This window comes from Dermacentor albipictus, chromosome 5, assembly GCF_038994185.2.
Source record: "Dermacentor albipictus isolate Rhodes 1998 colony chromosome 5, USDA_Dalb.pri_finalv2, whole genome shotgun sequence".
In the NCBI taxonomy this organism is placed as follows: domain Eukaryota; kingdom Metazoa; phylum Arthropoda; class Arachnida; order Ixodida; family Ixodidae; genus Dermacentor; species Dermacentor albipictus.
The window spans coordinates 160,736,327-160,748,879 of NC_091825.1; the positions used below are offsets into that span (position 1 = coordinate 160,736,327).

At 49.0% G+C, this 12,553-nt stretch overlaps 1 protein-coding gene across 1 annotated transcript in view; it reads right to left on the reverse strand.

Moving 5' to 3' along the window:
* Positions 1-12,553, reverse strand: part of LOC135916352 (U3 small nucleolar RNA-associated protein 6 homolog) — a 105,259-nt gene that overhangs the window by 15,864 nt on the left and 76,842 nt on the right. The gene's annotated exons all lie outside the window — the stretch shown is intronic.

Sequence of the window (12,553 nt, forward strand, 5' to 3'; positions counted from 1 at the left end):
ACAAAAAAAAGCATGTGGGCACAAGAAAGCAAGCTTTAAAGCAAAATAGTAACCAAAAAATGCACAAAGCATTTTCTTTTTCTTCTGCATCACTTCTGGGCAACTACATCTAGGCTAACTCTTGGACATAGCACTGGTCTCGGACTGGCCTCGAGGCACTCGGACTGGCCAGTCATGTGCCAATTTCGCATGCACTCGTACGCTTCTTCACACTTGGAAAAAACTTTTATGTAGCATGTATCAAGCAACAGAAAGCTGCATCAGGAGTTTTTCATACTGCTCTACAATTTTCTCATTAACCCTTTTCACTTATTGTAATATTTGAGAAGTTCATTTATTAATTAAGACTAATTATCTAATTAGGCAGAATGAACTAAATAATCCGAGTATGCCCAAGTGACAGCAAACAACATTACCTTGGTTTTGTCCAGCTACGCAACATTTGCATATTTTTAATGTTTGGCTCAAGTTACGTGGGACACCCTATATACCCGACTAAACAGCCTCTGCTAGCCTAGGCCATGCAATACAGAAAAACCTCATTAATTTGGATTTCACAGGACTGAAAAAAATGTCTGAATTCACTGAACGTTGAATTATCGATGCTATCAAGAAAACAATAAGGAAATGCTTCCTACGTCAACACGCCATTTACGACGTAAATATACGGCCCCGCAAACAAGCACAAAATGGTTGATGCCGTATATTTACGAAGCCGTCTGTATGTTTGAAAAGCACGCCTATTTCCTAACTTTTTCTTTTCTGGAATGTGCTACCACTATGTGGGAATATTGAAAATTTTTTTCTCGCACCTCCCTCTCTTGGTTTTCGTTGCATGGTTTGTTTTAGAGCTAGTTTGCTCCGGCGCGTCTTTATACTACTGAATGTGCGTTGGCGTACGCACGGGTGGGCAGCAGTTTCGGTTTTGTTCCACGTGTGGTTTCTGCTTCTTGCACTCGCAGAACTGATGGCTATCTCGTTACTAATCGCTCAAAGGGCGACTGCCTGTTTCTCAAAAATTAAATTATGGGGTTTTACGTGCCAAAACCACTTTCTGATTATGAGGCATGCCGTAGTGGACGACTCCGGAAATTTTGGCCACTTGGGGTTCTTTAACGCGCACCTAAATCGAAGTACACAAGTGTTTTCGCATTTCGCCTCTCTCGAAATGTGGACACCGTGGCCGGGATTTTATCCTGTGACCTCGTGCTCAGCAGCCCAACACCATAGCCACTGAGCAACCATGGTGGGTCCACCTGTTTCTCGCTCATTTAGTGCTCACAGGAGTGTGCTTAGGAAGGATGCTGCCGTGCATGCGTTTCCTTTTCTCTTCTTTTTTTTTTTTTCTTGTTTGGAGACATGCGAAAACTAATTGCCTCTGGTTGGCGAAGATTAACAGAAGTTTGTCACACATCTTGCTTTTTTGATAGGCACACAACCACTCAGTTTTCTTGAGTGCGCTCACCTACACAGTTGGATTACGCCATGGGCGTAAATATTAGTGTAAGAGCAGGAACAATTCAGAGTTGCGAAACATCCTCATGTGCACATTTTCTAATCTTTGAACTATGTGTATAACAATGCATCTAATTTTTTATTCTAATAAGTTTATGTCCCTTTTTTTATTGTTGTTATTCATGATTAAACAGTACATATATACCAACACAAAATATTTTTTTCTCACTTTACGCTTACCCTAGAAAAATAACGGTAATTTTTTTTTTTTTGGAATAGGTCCCTCAGAAGTTCTGGAATCTGCAATAAAAAATTTGACCCTGGGTAGTTGCATATGGCGAAAAAAATCGACCCTCAAAGGGTTAAATTACATGCTGGATGTGCCAACTAACTGCGGCCAAGAAAAAAATAAACAAGGGTTTTCTGTGAACAGTGCCCACTCTATTTTGATAGTGTCACAGCCCAGTAGGAGACGGGAAAGCCGGTGTCGAGACGTGTAAAAGCACTTTATCAGAGCAGTCAATGCGACGTCACTGTCGTCTGTTTTTCCACCCGCACGCTACTTCAGCGTCATTCTCATCGCCTGGCACATACACGCGGCGACCATATAGGATGTGGCATTTGCCTCCCCTTTGAAAAAAAAAAGGCATCGTCCCGATGCACCCACCGCCAAAGGCTGTGCACAGACGGTGCAAAGTTGAGGTCATGAGGAAATGTATGGCTTCATACGAAGCACGTGCACAGCCTCGGGCAGATGCCGCCGGTGTCTGGAGCAGTTATGGCTGTCGGGGACAACTTCATAATTCACATCACTGAGGCAGCACAGAACTGTATACGGGCCAAAGTATCTTTGCAGGAGCTTCTCAGACAGCCCCCGCCGACGAATCGGAGTCCAGACCCACACCTGGTCACCGACGTTGTATGTGACGGGTCTGTGCCCGTCACATACAACCTACATTGTAGTGTCGGGCATCGTATTCCTGTTGTTCTTAGATTCGGAAACGCGCAAGCTGCCTGGCTTCCTCTGCGCGTTGCGTAAATTCCTCGGCACCAGTCTCGTCATCACCGTCAGCATTGCATCCAACATGGTTGTCACTTCCCAACCGTAAACAAGGTTGAAAAGCGTCACGCGTGTTGTCTCTTGGCGCACCGTGTTATACACAAATGTAACGTATGGTAAAATCTCGTCCCAGTTCTTGTGGTCGACGTCAATGTACATACTCATCATGTTTGCCAGAGTCTTATCCAAGCATTCTGTCAGCCCAGTGGTTTGGGGATGATAAGCCGTGGCCTTTCGGTGAGTGGTACCACTTAGTCGCAAAACGGTGTTGAGAAGCTTAGCCGCGAACGCCGATCCTCTGTCTGTTATGGCCATTGCGGGAGCGCCATGCCTTAAGATGACGGCTTCGATAAAAAATCGCGCTGCTTCGGCTGCTGTTCCACGTTGGATAGCATCTGTTTCAGCGTATCGAGTAAGATAATCTGTGACGACGATTATCCATCTATTTCCAGCAGTAGACAGTCGAAACGGACCTAAAAGGTCCATGCCAATTTGTTCGAACGGTGCTTGCGGTATCTGAACAGGATGCAGCAGTCCAGCTGGCTTGCCGGGTAGGGCTTTGCGGCGCTGACAATCCAGGCATGTCTGTATGTAACGTTTCACGATCGACGCAAGTCTCGGCCAATAGTACTTTAGCCTAATTCTCGCCAATGTGCGGGTGTAGCCCAAGTGACCAGCAGTTGTTGTGACAGGCATGTAGGACTTCGTCACGAAGAGATGCGGGAATGACGAGTAGGCAGCTGCTGCCACTAGGTGAAAAGTTCTTTTTATTGAGAATGTTGTGGCGCAAGCAAAACGAAGGTAGCCCTCTCGTGAATAACCTCGGCACGTTGCTTGTCTTTCCTTCTAAGTAATTGAAGAGAGGAACCAGTTCCGTGACCTCGCGTTGGTGGCGTGAAACGGCAACAGTATCTAGCACGCCTAGAAAAGCCGTGTCATTATCGTCGTGCACGGCAGTCTCAACAGGAGACCGAGAAAGGCAGTCGGCGTCGGTGTGTCGTTTCCCCGATTTGTATACAACAGTGAAGTCGAACTCTTGTTGGAGCCGAAGAATCCAGCGCGCAAGCTGACCAGCTGGATCTATTAAATTAGTAAGCCAGCAAAGTGCATGATGATCACTGACAACTGTGAAATACCGACCATACAAATATGGCCAAAATTTCAGGACGGCCCACACCAGTGCGAGACATTCTTTTTCTGTAGTGGAGTAGTTTGCCTCCGTTCTTGATAGCGTCATGCTGGCGTAAGCAATCACTCTTTCAGTGCCATCCTGCCGCTGTACAAGCACTGCGCTGAGGCCGACATTACTAGTGTCGGTATGAAGAATCATAGGAGCGTCGTCATCAAAGTGTGCGAGCATGGGAGGCGTCTGCAGTCGTTGCCGTAGGTCGTGAAATGCCCTTTGCTGGTCTTCACCCCACACGAAGGGGACATCTTCTCTGGTTAGATGTGTTAATGGCCATGCGATGCGCAAAAATTCCGCAATAAAGCGTCGGTAGTAGGCGCAAAGGCCCAGAAAACATCGCACGGCCTTTTTATCTGATGGCGTTGGGAAATTAGCAACGGCAGAGATTTTATCAGGGTCGGGTCGGACACCTTCACGACTAACAACATGACCGAGAAATTGAAGCTCTTCAAAGCCAAAACGGCACTTTTCAGGTTTTAACGTTAGAAAAGCTGAGCATATTGCTTCAAAGACCTGTCTTTAGTCTGCGTAAGTGTTCCTCGAACGTAACGGAGAAAACAATCACGTCGTCGAGGTACACCAGACAGGTTTGCCATTTGAGGCCTGAGAGTACCGTGTCCATTAGTCGTTGAAACGTTGCTGGCGCAGAACACAAACCGAAGGGGAGCACCTGAAATTCATAGTCTGTCGGGCATCACAAAAGCAGTCTTCTCACGGTCTCGCTCATCAACTTCTATTTGCCAGTAGCCGCTTTTCAAGTCTATCGACGAAAAGTAACGTGCATTTTGTAGCCTGTCCAGTGAATCGTCGATACGCGGCAGCGGATAAACATCTTTCTTTGTGATCTGGTTGAGTTTTCAATAGTCGACACAGAAGCGCAGGCTACCGTCCTTCTTTTTCACTAACATGACATGCGATGCCCAAGGACACTTAGATGGCCAAATAACCCCATCCTCAAGCATAGTCTTCATTGCGTTTATATCGCCTCGCGCTCTTTCGGTGCTACACGATAAGGATTCTGCCAAATTGGTCTGGAGTCGACTTCGGTGACGATACGGTGCTTAGTGAGCGGCGTCTGGCTGATTCGTGACGTGAATGAAAAGCAGCTCTGAAACTCATTGATGAGCTCAAAAAGGCTGTTGCGTTCGACGGGTGACAAGGTGGAACTGATATCAACCACAGGGGCAGGCATGGCCACGGCGGATGTCGCGTGCTCCACTGAGAGGCAGTCTTGTATTGAGGTAAATTCGTCGAAGTAAGCAACAGCCATGCCTTTAACAATGTGTCGACATTCCCTGGTAATATTCGTCAGCAGGAGTTGAGCACGTCCGTCGTGTACGTTAATTACGGTCCTGGCGATGAAAACGCCTTGACTCAGTACCAGTGCGTCGATGCGTTCAGCGACGCCAGTCCCAGTGTTCAAGTTTTCGCAGATAACAGGTACGAGGGAACAGCTTCACGGCGGAAGCGTGACGTCGTCATCGGCAATACGTAAGCAGGGTCGCTGGTGCTCCGCGGGGTCGAAGTTGTCTGAGCTCGTAGTAAATGTGACGACAAGGTCACGGACATTAATCACTGCACCGTACTCTCTCAAGAAATCCATCCCGAATATAAGTTCCTTGCAGCACTCAAAGAGAATGACGAGGGTGGCGACGAAGGTTGCACCGGCGATTACTATTCTGGCTGTGCATTTTCCAATCGGCGTCATCAACTGGCCGCTGGCAGTTCTGATGTTGGGCCCGGTCCACGGCGTCTTCACTTTTCTCAGCCTGTCGGCCAGCTTTTGACTTCTTATCGAAAAATGGGAACCAGTATTGACGAGAGCGGCCACTTGGTGGCCGTCAATGCAAACGACAAGATCGGCGCTGCGGCATCGGTTACAGGACGTGTGGTTGTAGTCGTCGGAGTTTTGGAGTCGTCGGTCGTCAGTGATGGGGGCTCTTGGAAAGCTAGACGGTTTGCAACCTCACCCCCAAAAGTCGCTGCCTCTAGTTTCCCCGGCGCGGGCTAGGGGACCTGCCCCTAGAGGCGTCAGAAAAATCACGACAGGTCGGTGGGGTATAACGAGCCGGAGAAGGGGAACGCGATCGAGGCGTCGCTGAACCTTCCGGCCGAAAGTTTGTAGAATTTTCGTCGCAGGTACGTGCAGCATCAAACACAGGGTACTAATTGCAGTTGGGAAACCTTGGGTACCCGGCTGCACGGTAGTGGCACGCGCGATAAACATGTCCTGCTTCGCCGCAGTGAAAGCATAGCGGCCGGCGGTCAGCGGTGCCCCACAAGTCGGTCTTTCGAAGCGGGTAGCCGACAGGGGATTCGCCGTAAGACCGAGGTGCAGCGATCGGCTGGCGGCGATACGGCATAGCTGGCGGCGGCAGTAACTGTCGAAAATATGGCGTTGGGGGTGGCAGTGATGGCTGCGTCGTAGTGGTTGACGGTGTCAGCAGCATCGAAGTCGCGGGAGGTGGACGACAAACAGCTTCTGCGTAGGTTAGTCGTCGCGGCACCGCCTGCCGGTCGGGCGACGAAAAGGCCTGTCGAACTTCCTCCCGAATGATATCAGCAACAGAAGCCACCCCTGGTGCCATAGGAGGAGGGGAAATCCCAAGCTGCCGGATCTCCTCTCGCACAATCTCTCGGATGACCTCACGCAGAGACGTGCAGCAGCGCTCAGGTAGAATTGAAGCATTCACCGGCGAGTTCGTGCGATCATATTGGCGGTACCGTTGCTTCAGTGCCCGTTCTATAGCGGTAGCCTTCTTGGTGAATTCGGCCACTGTCGTTGGTGGGTTCCTCTCGAGTCCAGCAAACAGTTCCTCCTTCACTCTGCACAAGAGATAGCGTAACTTCTTTTCTTCGGCCATCTCAGGGTCTGCTCTGCAGAAAAGGCTGGTCATGTCTTCCGCAAACTTGGCAACGCTTTTGTTTGGGTTTTGAATGCGGGATTCGAGCAGGCGCTGCGCGTTGTCTCTTCTGTCGCTACTAGTGAATGTGTCTAGCAGCTGGGTGCGGAAGGCATCCCATGTGGACAAACTTCTCTCCCGGTTCACAAACCACATCCGCGCACTGTCTTGAAACGCAAAATAGACATTAGACAGCTTTTGCTGGGAGCCCCAGTTTTTATAACTGGCGACACGCTCAAATTGCTCCAGCCAATCTTGGACATCTTCAAGAGCGTCACCATGGAAACTTTCTGGTATCTTAGGATTCTGTAGTGTCACCTGCGACGGAGCAGCAGTAGCCATGGCGGAAGTAGGTAGACGCGTTCCTGCAGAGTAGTGCAAAGGGTTGAACTCGGGCGCCAGGCCTAGCAGGCGGCGACTGTACCGGTGAATAGGAGTTTCAACGAACGCAGGTGATTCCACATTCGATGTATGGCTCCACGAAGGGGTGCCGAGCATGAGGCAATCCTACCCCGCACCTCCACCAGTGTCACAGCCCAGTAGGAGACGGGAAAGCCAGTGTCGAGGACGTGTAAAAGCACTTTATCAGAGCGCTCAACGCAACATCGTTGTCATCTCTGTTTTTCAACCCGCGCGCTACTTCAGCGTCGTTCTCATCGCCTGGCACATACCCGCAGCGACCATATAGGATGTGGCAACAGGCTTATGGTAATGCTAGCCAATTCTTATTTTTTTTTATGAACAAGCAACTAATAATTAATTGTAAAGGACTAACGTTTATTACTTTACGTATTCAATATGATGCCAATGCAAAGGTTGTGGAATACATGGACAAATGACTGATAACAGCTTATATAGCAACCTAGGTCAAGTGTAAGCCTTTTTTGCAACAAAAAAAAGAGTAAAAAGCCCGTGAAATTTGATTTAGAACTAAACATGACAATGCATCCCCACACCAGTAAAGCACGGCCCTCATAGAATGAATTTCCGGTGTCCAAGCGGCGAACTTTGTCCAACGGCGGCCGCTCAACACCCTGTGTCAAAAATCAGGGCACGCACCACTGATATGGAGAAGACGGATATTTTCGCCCACCGCCGAAAGCGTTCAGCGTGCGGTGACATGCCCGAGCCAATCCGGAGCCAGCACTTCCAGCCACTGCATCATCGGATTGATAGCGGCGGTGTACCCACGATCACCGCTTGCGTGTTCCCGCAGGTAATTTTTTTCCCTTTCGTAGCGCCGCAACATTTCCCGTGTGCAGTGTGTGGGGATGCACGACTCTCACGCGTCCCCTGATATGTTGTTTTCTCGCATAGCTCCCGTCTCCTGTAATCCAGCTTCGCCGCGCGCCTTACCTGAGGCAGTCAGTATGCTTGCAGGGTAGTACGGGAGATGGCACGAGTGTTCCTCTGCCAGCGCCACCTAACGGCGGGGTTACTTGGGCACAAAAAGGAGAAGGCTCTTCCTCTTTGGCTCGGGGTCGGAAAGCAGCATGAACGTACCGCGCGTGCGCCGATCCATGCTTCTGCGAGACCATCTCGCGAGGCCTACCCCGGAATGGATGAACACGATCGTTCGAACGCGCCACCGTTCGCATGACTGTACGTGCGAACGACCAGGCGTTGGTGTCCAGCATGGGGCGAACATATTCGCTCGCTATCCGGTCGTGGTGAGTCAGACTTCCGCGATTTGTCGCATGCCCATCGGCATGTTTTGTGGATAGCAGCTCAGCTAGCAGGCATTAATCTATGAAAGTTGCAATAAATGTCCTTGTGATTGTTTGCACTACTGTGTTGTCATTCCTTTGTCCCAAGAGCACAGATGAGAACCCCACATATGGCGTCCAATGTGGGGCTCCACTCTGCGTGTGGCTAGGGCTGAAGGTGAGCTCTGGATCTAGCCCACACAGTCGCTCTGTGGTACTTCCCAACCCGTAGCGCAGGAATTGCAGCTATGTCAGGTTAGAACAAATAAGGCAACCAGCGGTGTCAACTGTAATAACGTTTATTGCTACCAGCAATAAAGAAACGACACTGGCAGAGGGAAGTCCTCTCTGTAATAAGTAATAATAGGCTGGCCTTGTTGCACGGGATATTCAGGCAAACAAGGTTGCGCCAGGTACACCAATCCGGCAGGTTAGGGGTCCGGCGTCAGAGAAAGAGAATGTCTCCCCCGGTGGCACTATTTTGTACCTTTTTACCTTCGCGAGGGGAATGTCCTGCTCGCCCCTCAACTACCTTCCCATGAGTCAGGGAGGAAGGGTGCGCACGCATCGCGAGTGTGAGGGAGAAGCGGGAGAGGGCGTAGTGCACCTTTCCTATGTCTATGCCAGCTCTCGACGTGACCGCGACGACGCAGGGGAAGATGGGTGTGTGTGCTCCCCACAAGTGAACATGCAAGAAGTGCACAGCCAGCCAGTGCATTCACAAAAGAAGTCATTGAAAGCCGCATGCCTGGAATTAAATGATCGACTGATAACCACGGTGCAAAAACAACCAGTGCTGTGGGACTGCTGCAGGCCCGACTACAAAGACCAGTGCAAGAAGATGACGGCATGGGAAGAGGTGGCTGTCTTGTGTAGACATTATTCAGACGGACCCAGCACACGACACCTAAACAGATCCCAGACTGTCAAGCGATGTGTGAGAGCGGTCCGTAAGTTGTAGGTGTTATCTTTCATAGACATAATGTTAGCAGAGCTAAGCTGTTTTCTGCGCTTTCTGGACGCTGCAAATATCCAGGCGTAAAAAGCAGAACTGCGGAAGAATTTTCGTACACCATGTTATCATGTTATTAAGTCTCACAACATGCTAAACTTTACCGTTAGTTACATTTAAGGAACAGTAATCTTCTGTGTTATGGCTGGCCACATTGATAGCGGCTCGGTGGCATTCGCCACTGGATCGTCATGAGTGGCGGTGAAGCGAAAACGTGCCAGCGCGTCTTCCTACGTTTTATGATGCACGAACGTCGTCTAGGAAGTTCACTCCATGAGGGTTGGGCTTAATATAAGTGGCCTCAGATGTAAACATCGTCATCAGTGCACAGTGTATATTGCAAACGTGCAAACCTGGGGCACGATCTTGTAACAGTTTGTTTTGTGACCCATTACCAAGATCCCGCTACTTAGCATTTGGTAGGGACCACATATGCGTGCCAGGAACTGCTGACACGTCTACAAAAACGCGCGGCCGCTCATTCCCAGTGCCCCTATTTGACGAAGTTTGCAGAAACATCGATGCAATATTTGGTACACAAAAGCGCTGTCACAGTCAGAGCAGTTTATTGTTACTTTTTAATTATTTCATGGGCTTTCTTTCTCATTATGAGAAATCTTCACAAATCCTAGGTTGTTTTAACGGTCATTAGTAACCGTAGTACAAAACTCTTTCACTGACACCTCATCGATTAGCTAAAGTTATAAATTTTGCTAATAAATATATTTGTGCACAATGAACAAGAAGTAGTCACAGTGGCTACCATGAACACCCATCAAGGTACAGTGAACGCCATTCAAGTAGTGCCCTCTGGTAAATTTTAATTCTTTGTGACCTGCAGTTGAGATAGCGGAATACCGCAGAATAAATGTAAAGTGACGTACTGGCCGTCGCACGTATGCCAGTATTTCACATCACTCGCCAAGAAAAAGTAAGATATTTTTGGAGACAATAAAGGGATAAAAATGTTCACTGGCTTCCCAGTCTGCATCATAGACCAATATTTTGAATAAGCGCAATTATTCAGGCTTAGCGGTGACTGACCGCTAAGCCTGAATACGTTTCGTTCTGACCTCTTGACTGACCAGGGAGGCAAATTTTCAGCTATGGCGTCTTCCGATATCTCACTCGTGTCCTCCTGCGAAATCATTGAAATGCCTCGGTTGTTTAATGATGGAACATGTGAAACAAATGCTGTGCAGACAGTGGTAAGATGCGAGCATAAAAATAATCAACCCTTAATTATTTCCGGTGCCCTATATGTGCTATTTTTCTCAAGCTCATCATGCTGGTTTGCAAGCTTTACCATCACTGGTTTCTCACGTAGCCGCACCTGTATTAACCATTCGCAGGCACAATGGCGCTCCCTCAACCTACTACAGTCGAACCTGGTTATATCGAACTCGCAAAAAAACGCCTATCAGTTCGACAGAGAGCATAATTGGATATAAGCCTGCTAAATAATTGGATGTCATAAAAGCACATACCATTTATAAAATCACTTTATTGATGAAACTAGCTTAGTGTCGCATAAATTAGTCCTGCATTTTCTTCTGCTTAGGCAATATCGCTGCCTGCGATGCACACACTTGCCCACATTCTCAAGAGGAGTCTGAGCAGCTGAGGCCGCAACCTTCCACATTCGCGCAGAAACACTGGACTAGTGAGAGTGCACCAATCACTTCGAAGGACGTGGGCAAAGGACCGTCGTTGCTTTCCTCATTGTGCCCACTTCCATTCATATTCGGTATGATGTTGGCGATGTAGTCTTTGTTTTCGGGCTGTCCCATGGTCGCAACGCCACTCACAAACTCCTTCACCGTTGATTCATCAACAGCTTACAGAAATTCTGACAGCTCGCTCCAAACTTCAGCAACACCGGCAACGGCTTCGTCGCATTCATCAGAATTTACAGTTATCACCGAGCATATGGAAACCGGCACAAATGGAGAACCACTTGTACACAGCCATGCATACGCATCGGGCGCCATGGGCACCGGGTCGCGAATTTGGCCGCTTTAGCAATAATCGTGCCGAGAGTGCTCCTCGGAATCTTGCACGCTGCGGGGACGTCCGACTTCTCATCGCGTTCAATCAGATTTACGATTTCAAGCTTCACGACAAAAGGCGAATTCTGCCGCTTCATCACGGCAACACTGTGGAACAAGGCCCACAAGGCGCAAACATAATGAACCAGAAAAGCAGCGACACAATTCGCACTTTCGCCATCTTGCACGACAAGAGCACAAGAACCTCTGATTGGCTGTCTGAGCAAGCGCTGCGGGCGGGCCAGGATCATTTTTTGCAGGAGGGTGTCAAGAGCTCACCCGAGCAGCCCGAGGCAATGCGGTCATGGTAGGGAGAGTGGTAGGATGGAGCCGCGCCGCCAGGTTTCCCCGCTACCACGAGGGAAATCCAACTTCTTGGGGCACTTTTCCGCCACTTGACGTTTGATATATCGGGTGTCGCTGCTATTTTTGTTCGATGTAAGCGTAATTTTATGCGAAGCATATTACGAGGGCTCAACCCAGCTCCTCAGGCGCGGCGGTGTCGCCTTGAAACCACGTGACACCGTGACGTCACGACAGAGGAGAAGTGGCTTTGGCTCAACTCTTGCAAGATGGGCTGGGTGGGAATCGAACCAGGGTCTCCGGAGTGTGAGACGGAGACGCTACCACTGAGCCACGAGTACGATGCTTCAAAGTGGTACAAAAGCGCCTCTAGTGAATGCGGTGTTGCCTTAGAAACGAGCTGTTTCTAAGGCTCAGGCGTGCGTCGCTTGCTCAGGCGCACATTTCGTTGCCGCGCCGAACGCTGCGTTGCTCGACGCTCACCGCGTCCAATGCGGGGCGTCCAAGGCTAAGCAGAGTAACGCATGAGTTGTTTCTTCGTCTAGCCGAACCAAATATAGCCAAGCAACAGCAGTTCACCAAGCTAAACAGTGGTTCAACAACTAAAATAAAGGCTAGTATGCTTCGCATCCTGGGCTTAACCTTATCTAAGCCATAGCCATTTTTTGCTATATATACTCATTGTAACTATAACGTGACCAGAAATTGTTCGATATATAGAATAATTACGATGTAAACGGGTTCGATATAGTCGGGTTCGACTGTATAAAAATACACGACATGTAAATGAAGCAAGTGTGTGCATAAAGAACATTGGTTTGCCGGCCAACAAATGAAGCCATTAGTGGCCGGGGCGTTATAATGAAAGTGGGATACTGGT